Source organism: Filicampus tigris, chromosome 8, assembly GCF_054856515.1.
Source record: "Filicampus tigris isolate MCC_2025a chromosome 8, RoL_Ftig_1.0, whole genome shotgun sequence".
Classification (NCBI taxonomy): Eukaryota; Metazoa; Chordata; class Actinopteri; order Syngnathiformes; family Syngnathidae; genus Filicampus; species Filicampus tigris.
The window spans coordinates 26437558-26456131 of record NC_141224.1 but is presented as its reverse complement, the minus strand read 5'-3'; the positions used below and the strand labels follow the sequence as shown (position 1 = coordinate 26456131).

Sequence of the window (18574 nt, the reverse complement as noted above, 5' to 3'; positions counted from 1 at the left end):
ATCAACATCTTTACCAAGCATGCACTCTGTGCATCTAACACAACTCAAAGCAGATGTGCTTATCATAGGGCTTTGACACGATAGTGTTTCAAACAGTACTGTATTATTTGGTGCTTAGACTTTTGCCGCCACTTGAAAGTGGCCTTGATGGGCAGAAAAAGTCGGTGTGAGGCGATTATTATAAAAATAGTGATGTCACAAAAACAGCTCACTCACAAACACAATTTCAGAAATAGGCAGACGACAAAATATTGACTTGGTTGATAAACTTTCACATTTATTGGGCAGGCACTTCTGAGACCCATCTACTTGTTTACAAGCAATTAAATAGTCATTTTTTTGTAGTATATCCCCTCTGATCTTTAGTTACAAATTTTTTGCAACACAAAATTTACAAAAACATTAAGCCATTGATATTGCCAAGCTGTTGCATTACTTTTTTGTAATGCTATTGCTGCCTTTTTACAGCCTCTTTCAGATGTTGATTGTTTTATGGGGTTACTTTCCACAGTTTCCTCTTTAGCAAGGAGAATAGGGTGATTGACTGAAGAGGGATTGACTTTACATGTCGTAAATGCCCCACTTAAGGCATCTGATGAACTCCATGTTGTCATAGGAGTGCATTTTGGGACATGAATAGTGTAAAGCAGGGGTCCCCATTACGTCGACCGTGATCGACCGGTCGATCGCAAAGGCTTTGTGGGTAGATCACCAGCCTATCATCCGTCCTCACTACTGTATTGCTATGTTCACACCAGGGCTGCTCGATTAAGCTATTTTGAACCGTAACCGAATTTTCTGGATAAAACGATGTTGAAAACGTTCAAATCGGCACGTTCTTTTTTGTGAATTTGGTGTATCTAAGTGTAGCCCATTTGTACTTTCTGTATTGTGTTCTGTTTGTACATTCTCTTCGCATTTGTACTTTCTGTTACTCTTCTCTTCGTATTAAGATCTCTGTTTTCCCGTGGTTACTTCCGTGTTTGTCATGCAGTCACATGAGTAGCACGTTCAATCCAATTGCTGAAATGCGGAAGTGATTGTCCGCTGGCCGAGGAGAAAGTGACACCTGTGGGGGATTGTTTGCTGCAGGAGCCGACTATCCGAGCCGACTGCTGAGTGAGTGAGGAAGGATGGTGAGCTAGGAGCCCAGGATTGAAACTTGGAAATTGCCTGGAATAGAACTGAACCAATCTGAATCATCCCTGCCCTGGTCGGGCTGGTAGGAGGCTGCATTTTAGACAGCCGATCCCCTTCATTGAACTTAAATTGACTAGCATTTTGAGTTCAAAGAAAGAAAAATTCAGTTTAAATAAAAGACATTCAAAATACTACATTTGCTCACTCGACGTGTGTAAAACAAGTCAACTTTTTTGCCATTCCGCCTCGCGGCAGCCAATATTCGTCGGACACAGCCCCACAGCGTCCTGTTCGGCGGCTTTTTTTTTTAAACAGTTCTTGAACTTTACCAAGACAGCAATATTGATAGCGTCCGCTGATAGTGTAGTGGTACACACGCCTGAGTTGTGTGCGGGCAGCGTGGGATCAATTCCCGCTCAGTGACAGTGTCTATGTGTGCCCTGCGACTGGCTGGCGACCAGTTCGGGGTGTAGTCTGCCTTCGCCCGTTGACGGCTGGGATAGGCTCCAGCAACTCCCCGCGACCCTATATTGGATAAGCGGTTTGGAAGATGACATGACATGACAATATTGATAGCATTAGCATTGTGTGCAAAAACGTTTACTTGTTTTATACGCGCCGAATGGAGCAAATGGGCGGATTGTTGTTGCTGCAAATCTGCTTGAGGCTGGCTATCAGCTGCTACTGTCCTGACTATGCGTCCCTGGCTGATTCCATTCAGTGCAAGTCATAAGAGTAAGGTAAAACATGTTTGTTGTTGTATTGTGCTATATATAGGTTGATCCAGTCATGCAAGGTACACCAGCATATACGGTACATATAAAAATAATTCTTAGTATACAGTATTTATAAATACTGTAATGTGTTTTGCATTTTTAGTGGCCGGTAGATCATTTTGACTAACTCAGTGGTAACTGGTAACTCAGTTTTATTTACTTCCTGTGACAGCTGACCTCTGCTCACTTTGCAGCCAAACTTAGAGGAGAGTCACTGTCGCAGAGAGGCTTTTACGTAGTTTTGTTTTAAAAAGTTACTTGTCGGCTCATTGGAGAAATCCCAAATAATTTGCGCACTTTGCAAAGTCCAATTCAAATACTATAATAGTTGTACGTGTTTGGTATATCGTTCAACAGTTGCCTTCATTCACACAGTATGTCACCTGCCACACCAGAGACAATAAAACACTGGACCTTTTCTATGCCAACACCAAGGAGGCATACACATCACTGCCCCTCCCCCCGCTGGGCAAAGCTGATCACAACCTGGTGGCTCTCCAGTCTGTGTACAAACCTCTGGTCCGCAGGCAGCCAGCTGTGACCCGCACGGTTCAGAGATGGTCTGGAGAGGCCGAGGAGGCCTTAAAGGACTGCTTCAGCACAACTGTGTGGGAAGTATTCAGCGATGCTCATGGGGAAGACATTAGTAGTCTAACGGACACTGTTACAGACTATATAAATTTCTGCATGGAGAACACCATACCCACCAGGACAGTAAGGTGTTTCTCCAACAACAAACCCTGGATCACACCAGACATAAAAGCTCTCCTGAAGGAGAAGAGGAGGGCTTTTGCGTCAGGCAACATAGAGGAGCGGAGGACTGTGCAGCGCCAGCTGAGGAGGAGGATCAGAGAGGGGAAAAGGTCCTACAGGAAGAGGATGGAGGAGCAGCTGCTGCAGAATAACGCCAGGGGAGTCTGGAGGGGCCTGAAGACCATCTCAGGCCACGGACAACCCAAGACCCGGACTGAGGGGGACCTGCAGTGGGCAAATGAGCTGAATCTCTTTTTCAATAGGTTCGATCAGATGCCTGCCTCCACTCAGTCTCTCCTGCTGCAGTCTCCACCTACTCCTCCTGCTGGGCGTGTCACCCCCTCCCCTCTTTTCTCCACAGACTCCAGCTCCCAGCTACACCAGATAGCCACCACTCCTTCCTGTCCAGCCTTGGCCTTCACAACATCTCAGGTGAGGAACCAGCTGAAGAAGATGAAGGCGAGGAAGGCAGCGGGTCCAGATGGCATCAGCCCCCAGCTCCTCAAATCCTGCGCAGACCAGCTGTGTGGAATTGTCCAGCACATGTTCAACCTGAGCCTGAAGCTGGGCAGGGTCCCCCAGCTATGGAAAACATCCTGCCTGGTCCCGGTGCCAAAGACCCCCCACCCGAAGGAGCTCAACAGCTTCAGACCGGTGGCGCTGACGTCTCACCTGATGAAGACCCTGGAGAGACTGGTCCTTGTCCACCTGCGCCCCCTGGTGAGCTCCTCAATGGACCCACTCCAGTTCGCATACCAGCCTGGCATCAGTGTGGATGATGCCATCATCTACCTCCTCCACACTTCACTCTCCCACCTGGAGAAGGCGGGGAGCACTGTGAGGATCATGTTCTTTGATTTCTCCAGTGCTTTCAACACCATCCAGCCCACCCTACTGGGAGACAAGCTGGAGCGGGCGGGGGTGGCGCACCACCTCACCACATGGATCCAGGACTACCTCACAAACCGGCCACAGTATGTGAGAACACAGGACTGTGTGTCTGACGTGCTCCTCTGCAGCACGGGGGCCCCACAGGGAACTGTCTTGGCTCCCTTCCTGTTCACCCTCTACACCTCGGACTTCAACTACAACACCCCTACCTGTCACCTGCAGAAGTTCTCTGACGACTCTGCGATTGTCGGCCTCATCACAGGCGGAGATGATCGGGAGTACAGAGAACTTACTCAGGGTTTTGTGGATTGGTGCCAGCAGAACCGCCTCCTGATCAATGCGGGGAAATCCAAAGAAATGGTGGTGGATTTCGGTAGGCGCCAGCACTCTTCACCTGCACCAGTGAATATCCGGGGAACAGATGTTGAGAGAGTCTCAACTTACAAGTACCTGGGTGTTCATCTGAACAATAAACTGGACTGGTGCGACAACACAGACGCCCTCTATAGGAAGAGTCAGAGCAGACTCTTCCTACTCAGGAGACTGAGGTCTTTTGGGGTTCAGGGGACACTCCTCAGGAACTTTTATGACTCGGTGGTTGCATCGGTCATCTTCCAGGGAGTGGTCACCTGGGCAGGCGGCGTCTCGGCCCGGGACAAGAAGCGGCTGGACAAACTGGTCAAGAGGGCCGGCTCTGTCCTGGGCTGCTCCCTGGACTCTGTGGACTCGGTGGGGGACAGGAGGATGTTGGCCAAGCTGTCATCAATGCTGGGCAACCCGGACCACCCCCTCCAGGGCACCCTAACAGCACTCCATAGCACCTTCAGTGACAGACTGTTACACCCTCGCTGTGCAAAGGAGAGATTCCGCCGTTCCTTCTTGCCTGCTGCTGTCAGACTCTTTAACAAGAACATTGTGTAGTCTCTACAAACTGGCGGTCATTAGTGCAATTGTGCAGTCCTGCACCTGAGCTCGTATCGTGCAATACCCAATATTCCCCACTACTGTAATACCGTGCAATACTCAACATTCCCCACTACTGTTAGTCTAGTTTTATTTTTATCCAATGCTGTTCCTTACATTTCACTACAGCACTGCAGCACTGTCACTTAGAGTATTTTTTCCTCTGTACTATGTACAGGCCGAAATGAGTGTTCCTCATATTTTTTATGTAGATGTAGGTTGGTGTGTATACACATGTGTATATACACATGTTACTGCGTATATCTACATAGGTTTGATTCTAAATGTTTGCCGTCAATGTTATACATTAATGGCCACATTATGCCGCCGCCCCTGTGTGACCTATATCTTTGCTACTGTAACAACGAAAATTTCCCCACTGTGGGATCAATAAAGGCATTCTTATCTTATCTTATCTTATTTTACAGGAAATGAATCGTATTGAAGGATCAAAGGGAGGTATTGGAACTATCTTTGACTCAAAATATACTTTATATTTTTTTTCCGCATTAATTCCAAGATTTTCCTCAAGTAAACATTGTTTCCAAGCATTGTAAAAAAAATGATTGAAAAATATGATTAATCGCGATTAATTAGTAAAGCATTTTAATCGCTTGAGAGCACAAGAAATTATATATATATATATATATATATATATATATATATATATATATATATATATATATATATATATATATATATACGTAAAAAAAATTGACGGTGTCGTCAATATTTTTGATCGCGTGATTAAGGTTCCCATCGCAACCAGCGGCTGCATTGATAAAGGCTGCTGGTCACCATGATCTATACATGTATCTTGGAAAAAAAAAGCTTTAGAGTAGAGGAGGCGTTGCATCTGCTTCAAAATATTGACGAAGAGGATGAATTGCTCGGCAGACACATGCACGGCTGTGTCCCCCTTAGGGTTGGGCACAGAACCCCGGATTCGAGTGGAATCAGTTCCATCATTCCGGTTCACCCGGAACCATTCAGATTTTAGAATGTCGGTGCTAAGTTTCGATTCCTAGTTAGCCGCGCGGAAGAGGTACGAACAAAGTATGACCAATTAAAAAATAAAAAATGTGTGCGCGCATGGCGCGCTGCCTCGGGCCCCTTCCGCCAAAGATACGTAGCAATAGCAGATTTGCTCGCCCCCACTCTTCACAGCTGCGCTGCCGCTGGGACACCGCGGTGGCAGCAGTCGCCCTTCACGGAGGTGGTCATCCTGCCCGGGCCTGCCCGGGCCTGCCCGGCCGACCGACGCCTAGCCATAGAATGACACGATGCGGCTCATGACCCAAAGTCAGAATCGGCTAAGTACTTCTAATTGCAACATTGAACAAACAAGTTCAACACACAAATGCACATATCCAGCTAATATTTATCTTATATTATTCATAGCTGCAGCATATATATAAATACTGTACATACAGATACATCGTATGGTTACATAGACTGCTTAGATTAGATAGACTTTCCTTGCTTGCCCTTAAAATGCAGCGTTGTGTTTGTCATATATATTGTCTCTCTAAAGCAAGAAAAGGTTGGCCAATCAATTGGTGTTCAGTAGCATGCTTTTAGTAACAGCTGAAAGGCGCCCGCGTACGTGTGTGTGGGTGTATGTGTGTGTGTGTTTGAAAAGGGCTGAGGGGCTATTCGCGTGAGTTGAATCCAATGCTTCTTTTTTCAATTGAAGCGAAAGTCAACCCAAACTTTTTTTTTTCAAGAATATGTTCTATGCAGGCCCTCTAGTTCAAACAAGGCACTCTGATTAATATTGTGTTTATGGAATATGAGTTAAGTTGTAAAATCCATCCATTTTTTACCATCTCAGGCGTCGGCCATTTTATTACTCCTGTCGACTGAAAATGACATTACAGATGCGCTGAGGGCTCAAATAACGACCAATCATGGCTCAGTTTCAGAAAACAGGTGAGCTGTGATTGTTCGTTACGTGAGCCCTGAGCAACTGTGATATCATTTTCAGTTGAAAGACATGACAAAATGGCCGCCCCCAGTGATGACTAAAAATAGGTGGATTAACTCTTATTCCACAAACGCAATATTTATCAGAATGCCTTGTTTCAACTAGTGGGCTTGCATGGAGCATATTCTTAAAAAATAATATGTTTGGGTTGACTTCGCTTGAATAAAGTATTTGCATAAGAAAATCAATCCCCTTATTCATGTTAAGGGTATTAAAATTCAGGAAAATTATGGGACAGAAAAATCAAGGGATGATTGGCTGCCGCATCTCTGGAAGGATATGAGGCATGTCCAGATGTGCTGCCATAATCATGCACGCCGCCGTAACCATGTCGCCATCTTGGGTTAGCGCTCATGAGGAAAAAATGTGAGTGTAAAATTGTAGCGCAAAACGACCAAATGTAAAGTAGTCGCACCAAACTGGTTGTTGAACCGACCAGTTTTGACGGTTTTGAAAAAAAAATTCTCCTCCCCTGGCAGCAATTAACAATTATTTTAATAATCTATTAATGTTTTCATTAGTTGGTCGATAAATTGATGCATCGGATAAAAAAAAAAAAGTCATTTCCATCATGGGCATGGTGGTTGACTGGTTAGCACATCTCTTTTACAGTGCAGAGGTCGTGGGTTCGAATCCGGCCCCGGCCTTCCTGCATGGAGTTTGCATGTTCTCCCCGTGCCTGCATGGGTTTTATTCCGGTACTCCGGTTTCCTAGCCACATTCCAAAAACATGATTGGTAGGTTAATTGGACACTCTAAATTGCCCCTAGGTGTGATTGTGACTGTGAATGTTTGTTTGTCTCTGTGTGCCCTGCGATTGGCTGGCAACCAGTTCATAGTATACCCCGCCTACTGCCCGAAGACAGCTGGGATAGGCTCCAGCACGCCTGCGACCCTTGTGAGGATAAGCAGATTGGATACTGGATGGATGGATGAATTTTTTTTTTAAAAAACAGGGCATTAATTCAAATTGGGCACGGTGGTCGACTGGTTAACACGTCCGCCTCAGAGTTCAGAGGTCGTGGGTTCGATCCCGGCTCCGGCCTCCCTGTGTGGAGTTTGCATGTTCTCCCCGTGCCTGCGTGGGTTTCCTCCGGGTACTCCGGTTTCCTCCCACGTTCCAAAAACATGCATGGTAAGTTGATTGGACTGTCTAAATTGCCCCTAGGTGTGATTGTGAGTGCGGATGTTTGTCTCTGTGTGCCCTGCGATTGGCTGGCAACCAATTCAGGGTGTCCCCCGCCTACTGCCCAAAGACAGCTGGGATAGGCTCCAGCACGCCCGCGACCCTTGTGAGGATAAGCGGTATGGATAATGAATGAATGAATGAATAATTCAAATTGACAATAATAAGCTGATATGATTCAGTTACGGGTTTGGTCCATAACATATCAGAAAGCAAGTAAAAATGTTGATCATTGTTTTCCAAAGTAAAAGTATTTCTTTTATTTTGATATGTCACAAAATCAGCCAACTTTCATGGATAAACTTTGAGCATTTGGACATTTTCAAATTAAAAAAATGTATCTGAGTCATCAATGATGAAAAATATTTATATATATATATTCAAGACTAAAAATAAAAGGTGTTGCATTCCTGTGTTTGGGTCGAAAATAATACTTGGTCGTATATATATATATATATATATATATATATATATATATATATATATATATATATATATATATATATATATATATATATATATATATATATATATATGTATATGTATATATGTATATGTATATATGTATATGTATATATGTATATATATGTATATGTATATATATATGTATATATGTATATATATATATGTATATGTATATATATATATGTATATGTATATATGTATATATATATATATATATGTATATGTATATATATATATATATATATATATATATATATATATATATATATATGACGCACTGTGTTACAAGCCGCAACTATCTGTATTGAAAAAGTAGATATTTACTGCATTTACAGAATGTTTTTGAACTGTAAATGGACATGTATGTACCTGAACAGATATTTCCATTCTTAACAGTGCCTTTTAACATGACAGCAACCTTTCTGATTAAAACGGAACACAATCAAGAGGAAATAACCAGTATTTATCTTCATTTCTCCTGTGTTTGAAATCACTAGTCAATTTCTCCCCTCCATGCAATACAATACAATACAATACAGTACAATTTGATTTATATCGTGCATTTCATAACAGCTAGAGCTGTAACAAAGCACTTTACAAACAATACAATAATTAAAAAAAACAATAAAATGCTGTCATACACGTATTATTTATATATATAGATACAAATAATATAAAATATAAATAAAAATACAAATAAATAAAGCCAATACATTTACATAAAACAAAATTTCAGGTCTGATTAAAAGCCAGAGAAAAGAAATGTGTTTTCAACCGGGTTTTAAATATGGACAGAGAGGGGGCTTGCCTAACATTTAATGAAGGGTCATTCCAGAGGGAAGGACCAGCAAAGGAAAAGGTTCGATCCCCTCTGAGGCTCCGCTTGGTCGTCGGCACCTCGAGCAGCACCTGGTCCGCAGACCTGAGGCTGCGGGAAGGTGCATAGTAGTGGAGGAGCTCAGAGAGGTACGCCGGGGTGAGGCCATTTAATGATTTAAAGACAAATAGGAGAATCTTAAATTGAACCCTGGAATGCACTGGAAGCCAGTGAAGGGAGGCCAGAATTGGTGTTATGTGCTCGATCTTCCGAGCTCTAATTAGTAGGCGGGCAGCAGCATTTTGGACCAACTGGAGACGTTTGAGGGAGGACTGGCTGACTCCAAAATAAAGTGCATTGCAGTAATCTAGCTGAGATGTAACGAAGGCATGGATGACTGTTTCTAAGTGCTGATGGGAAAGGAGGGGCTTTACCTTAGCCAGCTGTCTAAGGTGAAAAAAGCTCGACTTTACAACAGCGCTGATTTGCCGGTCCAATTCAAGATCACTGTCCATTTTAAAACCCAAATCTAAGACTGTTGGCTTTAGGTATGAAGCCAGGAGGCCCAGGTCAACAGGGTGGGATGGAGATGAGCCACTGGGACCGAACACCATAACTTCTGTTTTATTTTCGTTGAAATTTAGGAAATTCAGTGAAATCCAGTCTTTGATGTCCTCTAGGCAGGACAAAAGTGGTCTTAAGGAGAAAGCCTCTTTTTTTCTTAGCGGGATATTGATTTGACAGTCGTCCGCGTAGCAGTGGCAGGAAATACTGTGTCATCTAAGGATGGAACCCAGGGGCAGCAAATACAATGAGAACAGCAATGGGCCCCAAAATAGAACCCTGTGGAACACCATACGATAGAGGGGCAGAGCGGGACTCAAGAGGAACCTAGGCTAGCAGAAAAAAGTCCTGCCAGCCAAATAGGATCGAAACCACTCTAGAGCTCATCCACTAATGCCCACTTGGTGTTGCAAGCGAGTCAAAAGAATAATGTGGTCTACCGTATCGAAAGCTGCAGTCAAATCCAACAAAATGAGACATATGTGGTCTCCAGTGTCATTTGCCAGGATGATGTCATTAAAAACACATAGCAGGGCTGACTCTGTGCTATTCATCTTCTTGAAGCCTGACTGGAAACACTTGGCGAAACTCTGACGAAATTGGGGAGGGAAGACTGGAGTTCGGGTTTGGCATTGCTCACCGACAAAGCCCACACAGCAGCTTGACCAGACAGTAGACTCATGATAAACGCCACCCGGGAGCTATCGGTGGCGTCGGTAAGTGGTTGTTGATGAAAGATGAGGGAACATTGATGGAGGAACTAGCCACACAAACCGGGTTCATCCTCATACCATGTAGGGTGGGGCAAATTGGGCTTGGGCATCGAGCCTGACGCAGCTTGGAAATCCGAGGGGGGCGTCCCTCGGATGTCGTGCTGCTCATGCTGGGCACTCAGACTGTCGCACCGCTGAGCCAGCTGTGTAACAGCACCACAGAGTTCAGTGAGTGCTGCTTCCTTCTGTCCCACCAGTAAACTCTGGCTGGTCAAAGCACTTCTAATTTGGCTGATTCTGCGGGATCCATGGTCGGATGATTCTGTCCGGTGTCCAACTAAACCGGAAAATGGAAAGTGTAGATCCCAAAAATGCAGAAAAGGACAAAATCTGAGAAAACAAAAAATCTTAAATCACAAATGCAAAATGACCGACAAAGTAGGAGCAGAAGACGCTGGCGAAAACAAAGCCAGGGAATACCAAATTGGAACACAAAATGCTTGCAAATGGCAAGGAAGAATTGATTTACTGAAAAACATAAACGAGATAGCAAATTCCGATAACACGAAAAATAAAGCGCTCAGTCAAAGTGACGAGGAACAGAAAACATTACCGAACAAATCTATAAAAAGAAAATCGGGAACGAGCTACGTGCGCAAGGTGTCAAGAAAAAAGAGCTTGGGCTGTGAGGCAAGGTCATTCAACTGACAAGATGTGGTGGTGAACAGAGTCCTTATAAAGCTTGCTGATTATGATGTGACCCACACACACACACACACACACACTCCAGCTGGGCTGCAACGAGAGAGAGAGAGAGAGAGAGAGAGAGAGAAAAACAACAGAGCAAAACATGATACTAAACAAATGCCGCAAAAGGTGAAATGTCTCCAACACTTTTGAAATAAATAAGAAACAAACACAACAGAGAAAAACATGGCACTAATCAAATGCCACAAAAGGTGAAATGTCTCCAACATCACTTTCACTATAGGAACTGTACTGTCATGGTCTGTCCTTGTTGTGGTCATGTTTTGCTTTTGTTGTTCCCAGTTGCTCCAGTAGGGGCAGTAGGTGGATCCCCTGCAGCGCACCTGTTCGTAATCTTAATCAATGGACTATTTAAGGACTGCCAAGAAGACAACTCCTTGTCGGATTATTCCTCTGCTTGCTCATGACCATAGCACCAAGTATTGAATTTTCTAGATGTCCTCTCATGTTTTCGCTATGTATTTTGCTCCTTTTGTTGACTCAAGTTTTTCGCCATAGTAAGTGTTGTATCTTGTGTTATTAAAGCTACCCTCGGTTGAACTTTTTGGAATTGGTGTGATCTTGTCCTTTTACGACAAGCAATTTTTGTTATTTCTTTTCTTGACTTGTGCAAGCGTTTTGGGTTGTTCTCGTTTTCCTGGTTTTGTCATACCAGCGCCTTGCACCTTGTCGGTCTTGCGGGTTTTTTCTAATAAACCCTTTTTTGCTCAAAACACTATCTGAGTCCACGCTGTTAGAGTCTGCTTTGGTTCCGGGTCCTCCCGGAACCCTGACATGTACACACACATATTTATATATGACGTACAATTCACACATTATATTGTAATTAATGTAAAAATTGAAAATGGCATAATGAGGTAGAATAATATGTTGCAAATTGTCACTCCAATTTGCATGGAACACCCCTTTAGAATGCTTCTATAAGAACAGAGCAAGCAAATAGAGAGACAGTCTAGTATTTTTTTTGTGTGTGTGATTTTTACCCTATATCTCAGTTATTCAAATGTCACACACAATACACAGCCAACAGTTAGGGTACATAGTCAATTGGAGAAATATACAGTATGTGTAGTTCTATGCAACAATTGGTGTATAGGAAGGGCAGGATCTCAAAGGACATGAGATCAAAAGACCATCTGCTAACACACAGGAGACGCAGTGGCTTTAGATGAGGGGAAAGAGGGCTCAAGCGGTGGCCTGGCCTGTAAAAGGATAATTTTGGGCCCATGACAAAGGAGCCAACACCTTCCTTTAAATGACCATGAACTCTCCAGTTGCAGCTTTTTGTTTCTTCCAGTGTGCCCCCTCTTAAAAATTCATTCTCTCATGCACCTCTAGTGGTGCTATGCATCCATGAATGCTATGACAAGTGTATCTCAGTTTTGAAGTATCTGGTAGTTTTTAGACATTTTTTAAACACACTAACATCATTCTCTTTTCTTTAACTCAAATCAAATCAATTACAGGGCACTTTAAAAACAACCAGAGCTGCATACAAATTGTTGTACATTAAGAAATCATACATATGAAAACAGACCGTTAAAACAATAAATACATACAAACAGTAAACAAAATAAATCACTAAATCAATGCAGAGTCTCATGTCAAAAATAAAAATACAAAAATGTGTTTTAACTAAGATGAGTTTAATGATGAACAGAGAGCGGGCTTGCCTAACGTTCTACGGAAGGTCATTCCAAAGGGAGGGGCCAGCAACGGAAACATTTCTATTCCCTCCTAGGCTCTGCTTAGTCCTCGGTTTCTCCAGATGCCTCTGGTCCGCTGACCGGAGACACCAGGCAGGTACGTAGAGATGGACGAGCTCATAGAGGTAAGGTGGAGCGAGACAATTTAAAGCAGGGGTGGCCATTACGTCGATCGCAATCGACCGGTCGATCGCAAAGGCATTGTGGGTAGATCACCAGCCTATCATCCGTCCTCACTACTGTATTGCTACGTTTACACCAACTGCATTGGGAATGTTTCTGGTAGTCCGTTTCAATTGGAGTCAATGTAGTTCGCGCGGGGGGGGGCGCGATTGCATATGATGCATTTGGAGCGAGGGGACGCATAGCGGAGCACCGGAACTCCGCCCATTTGCTCACTCGGCGCATGTAAAACAAGTCAATTTTTTTGCCATTCCGCCTTGCGGCAGCCAATATTCATCGGACACAGCCACACGGCGTCCTGTTCACTCGCCGGCTTTTTTTTAACAGTTCTTGAACTTTACCAAGACAGCAATATTGATAGGATTAGCATAGTGTGCAAAAATGTTGACTTGTTTTATATGCGCCGAATTTAGCAAACGGGCTGATTGTTGTTACTGCAAATCTGCTTGAGGCTGGCTATCAGCTGCTACTTTCCGGATTATGCGTCCCTGGCTGATTCATTCAGTGCAAGTCATCAGAGTAAGGTAATTACAAAACATTGCTGTTGTTGTATTGTGCTATATATAGGTTGATGCAGTCATGCAAGCTATACCAGCATATACGGTACATATGAAAATAATTCTCAGTATACAGTTTTTATAAATAATGTGTTTTGCATTTTTAGTGGGCGGTAGATCATTTTGACTCGGTCATGTCATAAGTAGCTCGCAGGCTGAAAAAGTGTGGGCACCCCGGATTTAAAGATAAATAAGAAACTTAAAATGGATTCTAAATTGTACAGGGTACAAGTAAAGGGAGGCCAGAATTGGAGTTATGTGCTCTCTCTTACAAGCTCAAGTTAGGAGATGAGCAGCTGCATTTTGAGCCAACTTGGAGACGTTCAAGTGCATTACAGCTGTCCAAGTCAAGATGTAATGAAGGCATGGATTACTGTTTCTAAATGCTGTTGTGAAATAAGTCTTACAATTATAATCACCATCCCCATCGGAAAGCTTTTTCATTTAGACAATAACAGGCAGATGCTTCCTACGCACTCACAATGTGGTTTTAACAGTGACAATCTTGTATATGTTCACACTCATCACCCGTGCGACCATGAGCACACGTCGAGCACAAACATGGCTGTGGCCTGGCTGTGCTGAACGTGCGCTTCCTTCTAAACTTTTTTTTTTCTTTTTTTTATAAATGACTTGATTTTAGACACTAACCTACAAGGTATTATTTTATCGGAGACATGTCTTGGTACAGATGCTCCAGTTGTTCACATCGAGGCCTGCCCACCGAACTTTAACTGTTTTATTTTCTAACAGGGATGGGAAAAAAAGGAGGTGGGACTGCATCAATTTTTAAGAATAGTCTTAACTGAAAGGGGATAATTTTTAACATATTTATCATTTGAACACCATGCCTTTGTTTTTAGCACTCCTACTATTATCTACGTCACTATGTACAGACATCCCCCATCATTCCACTTCTTTTATTAGTGAGTTTTTAGAATTTTTATCAATTTTATATTCCACTTACAACCGAATTTTAATAACCGGCGATTTTTCATGTACATGTTGACGACATCACAGACCCACTGTCCAGAGATTTTTTTCATCTTTTAAACTGTATGGTTTTTAAACAGCATGTTTCACAGCCAACTCACAACAGAGGTCACACCCTGGATCTGGTCATAACCTACAACCTGTCTGTTGGTGTGTCCTCTGTTGTTGACCTCGCTGTGTCAGACCATTTTTGTGTGTATTTCAACATTGTGTGTTTTAATCATCAGGCAGCCCCAATGAGAAAAGTGAGGGAGCGCTACCTATCTTCTGAAAGGCTGCAAATTTTATCGAGATTCTAAAGAGGACTACTGCTGACATTGTGTCATGTTTCCAGGATGGAGGACCCAAATGCAGGGAGGTAGGAGAAGCAGGGGTACAGAAGAAAATATTTATTAACAAAAACAAGCACAAACTAATCTTGAAAAGTCCAAAATCAAAGTGGCAAAGAAATACTGGAGAACCAAAACACAACTCCAGGAGAAACAAAACAACATGACAGAGACAATGATCCTACGAGGACTGACCGAAAACTAGGAACTTAAATACAAGTATACTGATGAGACAACGAGAAACATCTGGATGAGACACAACGTAGGAGGGAGCTGATTGGCCAACACTAGGATGTGGAATGCAGACAGGTGGACACAAATCATTGACGAGACAGACACAGAAACACTGAGAAAACTAAAAGGGCCCAAACGTAACAGTGTCCCCGCCTCAAAGGACGGCTCCCAGACGTCCAAAAAATAAAAAGACAGGATGGGTGGAACGAAAACAGGAGGGCGGCCGTGCGCTGCGGGAATGGGAACAGGAGGGGGGGCCGCGCTCCGCGGGAACGGGAAAAGGAGGGCAGCAGCAGGCCGGCGGAACAGGGAACAGGAGGGCGGCCGCAGGCTGTGCGCCGCCGGAACAGGGAACGGAAAGCGGCTGCGGGACGTGTGCCGCCGAAATAGGAAACGGAGGGCGGCCGCAGGCCGTGCACCACCTAAACAGGAAATGGTGGCGGCTGCAGGCGTGCGCCGCTGGAGCCAGGTGGGAATGAGACCCGTCCTGCGGGGTCCATGTTTGGTCGGTTCATTCTGTCACATTTCCAGGATGGAGGACCCAAATGCAGGGAGGGAGGAGAAGCAGGGGTACTGAAGAAAATATGTATTAACAAAAACAAGCACAAACTAATCTTGAAAAGTCCAAAATCAAAGTAGCAAAGAAATGCTAGAGAACCAAAACAGAACTCCAGGAGAAACAAAACAACATGACAGAGACAATGATCCGACGAGGACTAACGAAAACTAGGAACTTAAATACAAGCATACTGACGAAACAACAAAAAACACCTGAACAAGACACACAAGGTAGGAGGGAGCTGATTGGCCAACAATAGGGTGTGGAATGCAGACAGATGGACACAAATCATTGACTAGACAGACACAGAAACACTGAGAAAAAAAAACTAAAATGGCCCAAACATAACACATTTGCACCATGTGATTTTATTGTTGACATTTTAACAGGAATCTTAAGACATCATTAGATTTTGCAGCTCCACTTTTAACCAAAACTATAAAAATAAAGACTGTATACCCATGAAGAGATGATGCAGTCAAGACATTAAAAAGAAAAAACAGGAGTGCAGAGGAGGTGGAGAAAAAGTGAACTTACAGTGCACTATGAAATATTACCTGAACAACTCAAATTGGACAATAAAATAGTCAAACAGGCAAGAACTTCTTATTTCTCAAACCTCATCACAGTTATTAAAAGCAACCCCAGATTTATCTTCTCCACCTTCGATCTCTTAACCAACTCCAATTTTAAAAAGCTCCCCACAGAGACCAACAGACGCTCTCTGTGAGGACTTTGCAGACCACCTCAGAAGTAAAATTTATGACATAAGGTCCAGTCTTTTAGCCCGTCAAAACATACATTTGAATACACCTGGATAGTCATTTTTACCGGAGGAAACACTGGAAAGTTTTGCCCTAGTTGATGCAAGGACACTTGGTCGAATTTTCTCCCAAGTAAATCCAACAACCTGCCTTCTTGATCCAATTCCCACATATCTTTGAAAGACATTTTATGGAGTTTTTGAGGAACATATTTTAAATATAGCCAATTGCTCTCTCCAGACGGGTGCCTTCCCCGCCGCCTTTAAAACGGCAGTGGTGAAGCCCCTTCTGAAGAAGAGCAATTTGGACCCCGGTGTTTTTTAAAAATTACAGACCAGTATCCAACTTATAATTTTTAAGTACGATTTTAGAAAAACTGGTCTTTCTCCATCCATCCATCCATTATCTGTACCGCTTCTCCTCACAAGGGTCGCGGGGCGTGCTGGAGCCTATCCCAGCTGTCTTTGGGCAGTAGGCGGGGGACACCCTGAACTGGTTGCCAGCCAATCGCAGGGCACACAGAGACAAACATCCGCACTCACAATCACACCTAGGGGCAATTTAGAGTATCCAATCAACTTACCATGCATGTTTTTGGAATGTGGGAGGAAACCGGAGTGCCCGGAGAAAACCCACGCAGGCACGGGGAGAACATGCAAACTCCACACAGGGAGGCCGTAGCCGGGATCGAACCCACGACCTCTGAACTGTGAAGCGGACGTGCTAACCAGTCGACCACCGTGCCGCCCTTGGTCTTTCTCCAGTTAAATTATTTTTTAAATACAAATAAAATTTTAGAGAAATATCAATCTGGTTTTAGGATGAACCATAGTACAGCGACAGCACTTTTAAGGATTTTAAATGATATCAGGTATACTGCAGATGTGAAAAAAACTCACAGTCTTGGTGCTACTGAACCTAAGTGTCGCTTTTGATGCAGTAGATCACCAAATTGTATTAAACAGACTTAGAAACCTGGTGGGCATCTCCGGTAATGCTAAATCATCACCTTCTTGACACAGTATCGTAAAATATTTACTTTGTCAACCCCCGCTTTCTTTTTTTTTTTTTTTGTCAAGATGCCCAACAGTGCGCCGCTGTGTTCGGCCTCTTGACAATTCGGCTCATTTTGCTGGTGATCGGTGCTTCATAGACAGACTCTTTACTGGTGTATGATCGTCAAACTTTGTTTGCGGCGTTGGAGATTTAGGTGCGTTTGAGCATGGCTGGGAGAAGAAGTTGCCTGCTGACATTGTGGCGGATCTTTTCCGCATCCACTCGCTCCCATCACGGCGGAAGTGGAGGCGCCGCGGCAAACGTGGTGGCCAGCTGGCGAGGCTGAAGAGGGAGTGGGTGCACGCCTCGTCCCTTGCTCACTTCCGGACGCACGGATGTACTCCGCTGTGGTGCTCTCGGGACCCCGTTGGCTCCAGCTTGATCCCCATCATTGGATGCGCCGAGGAGTTTTGGCTGTGCTGCCGCCCTGCACATGTCATCGGACGCGAGGTGGATTACCAGCTTCTCAAGGAGCTTCCCAGGACCCGCCAACCGGAGGTGACACACACACCTGCTGCTGACGAACAAATCATCTATCCCGAGGGAGCTATTTCTTTCCAATGACTTGGATTTCCTCTGCCTGACGGAGACTTGGACCGGCGCTGGTGAGTGCTTGAACTATTATTGCCTGCATGCTCTTACTTGGATGCGCCGAGAACTTCAGGCCGTGGTGGAGGAACGGCGACTGTTTTTAAAAACAAATTTAAATGTAAACAGTGTATATTTGGCACATCGTTCAGCAGCTTTGAGGGATTTTCTTTGAGGTTGCCAGTGCTGTGCCTGTGTTCTGCGCTGTCATCTACCCCCCCCCCCCCCCAAATACAACAAGGAGTTTCTGAATGACTTCAAATCTTGCTGAAATCATGCTGCTATATGATCGCATCCTGTTCATGGGGGACTTTAATATTCACGTGTGCTGTCCTGAAAAAACAATGGCAAAGGACTTCTTAAGACTCATTGACTCTTTCAATTTGGTGCAGTGTGTCTGGCTCCACTCACAAGCAACGACATAAGGAGTCCAAGAGAAACTACTTGTCATGTCTGATTCAGGCAAATCGCCAAAATCCATGTGCTCTATTTAAAACAAGTGACTCTGTAATGAAGCCCCGTCAGCCAACTTGTCCCCTGAAATGTGCTATAGATTCTTGCAGTTTTTCGTTGACAAGTTTG

At 44.0% G+C, this 18574-nt stretch overlaps 1 protein-coding gene and 1 long non-coding RNA gene across 12 annotated transcripts in view; one reads left to right on the top strand and one right to left on the bottom strand.

Moving 5' to 3' along the window:
• Positions 1-18574, bottom strand: part of LOC147144176 (CUB and sushi domain-containing protein 3-like) — a 708031-nt gene that overhangs the window by 533769 nt on the left and 155688 nt on the right. The window lies entirely within an intron of this gene.
• LOC147144177 (uncharacterized) overlaps positions 14545-18574 on the top strand; it is a 5170-nt gene continuing 1140 nt past the window's right edge. The window contains exons 1-2 of the long non-coding RNA XR_015087721.1: positions 14545-14820; positions 17553-18574. The exon at positions 17553-18574 is cut by the window's right edge and continues 1140 nt beyond it. This is a non-coding gene — a long non-coding RNA (uncharacterized LOC147144177). The remainder of the gene's footprint in view (positions 14821-17552) is intronic.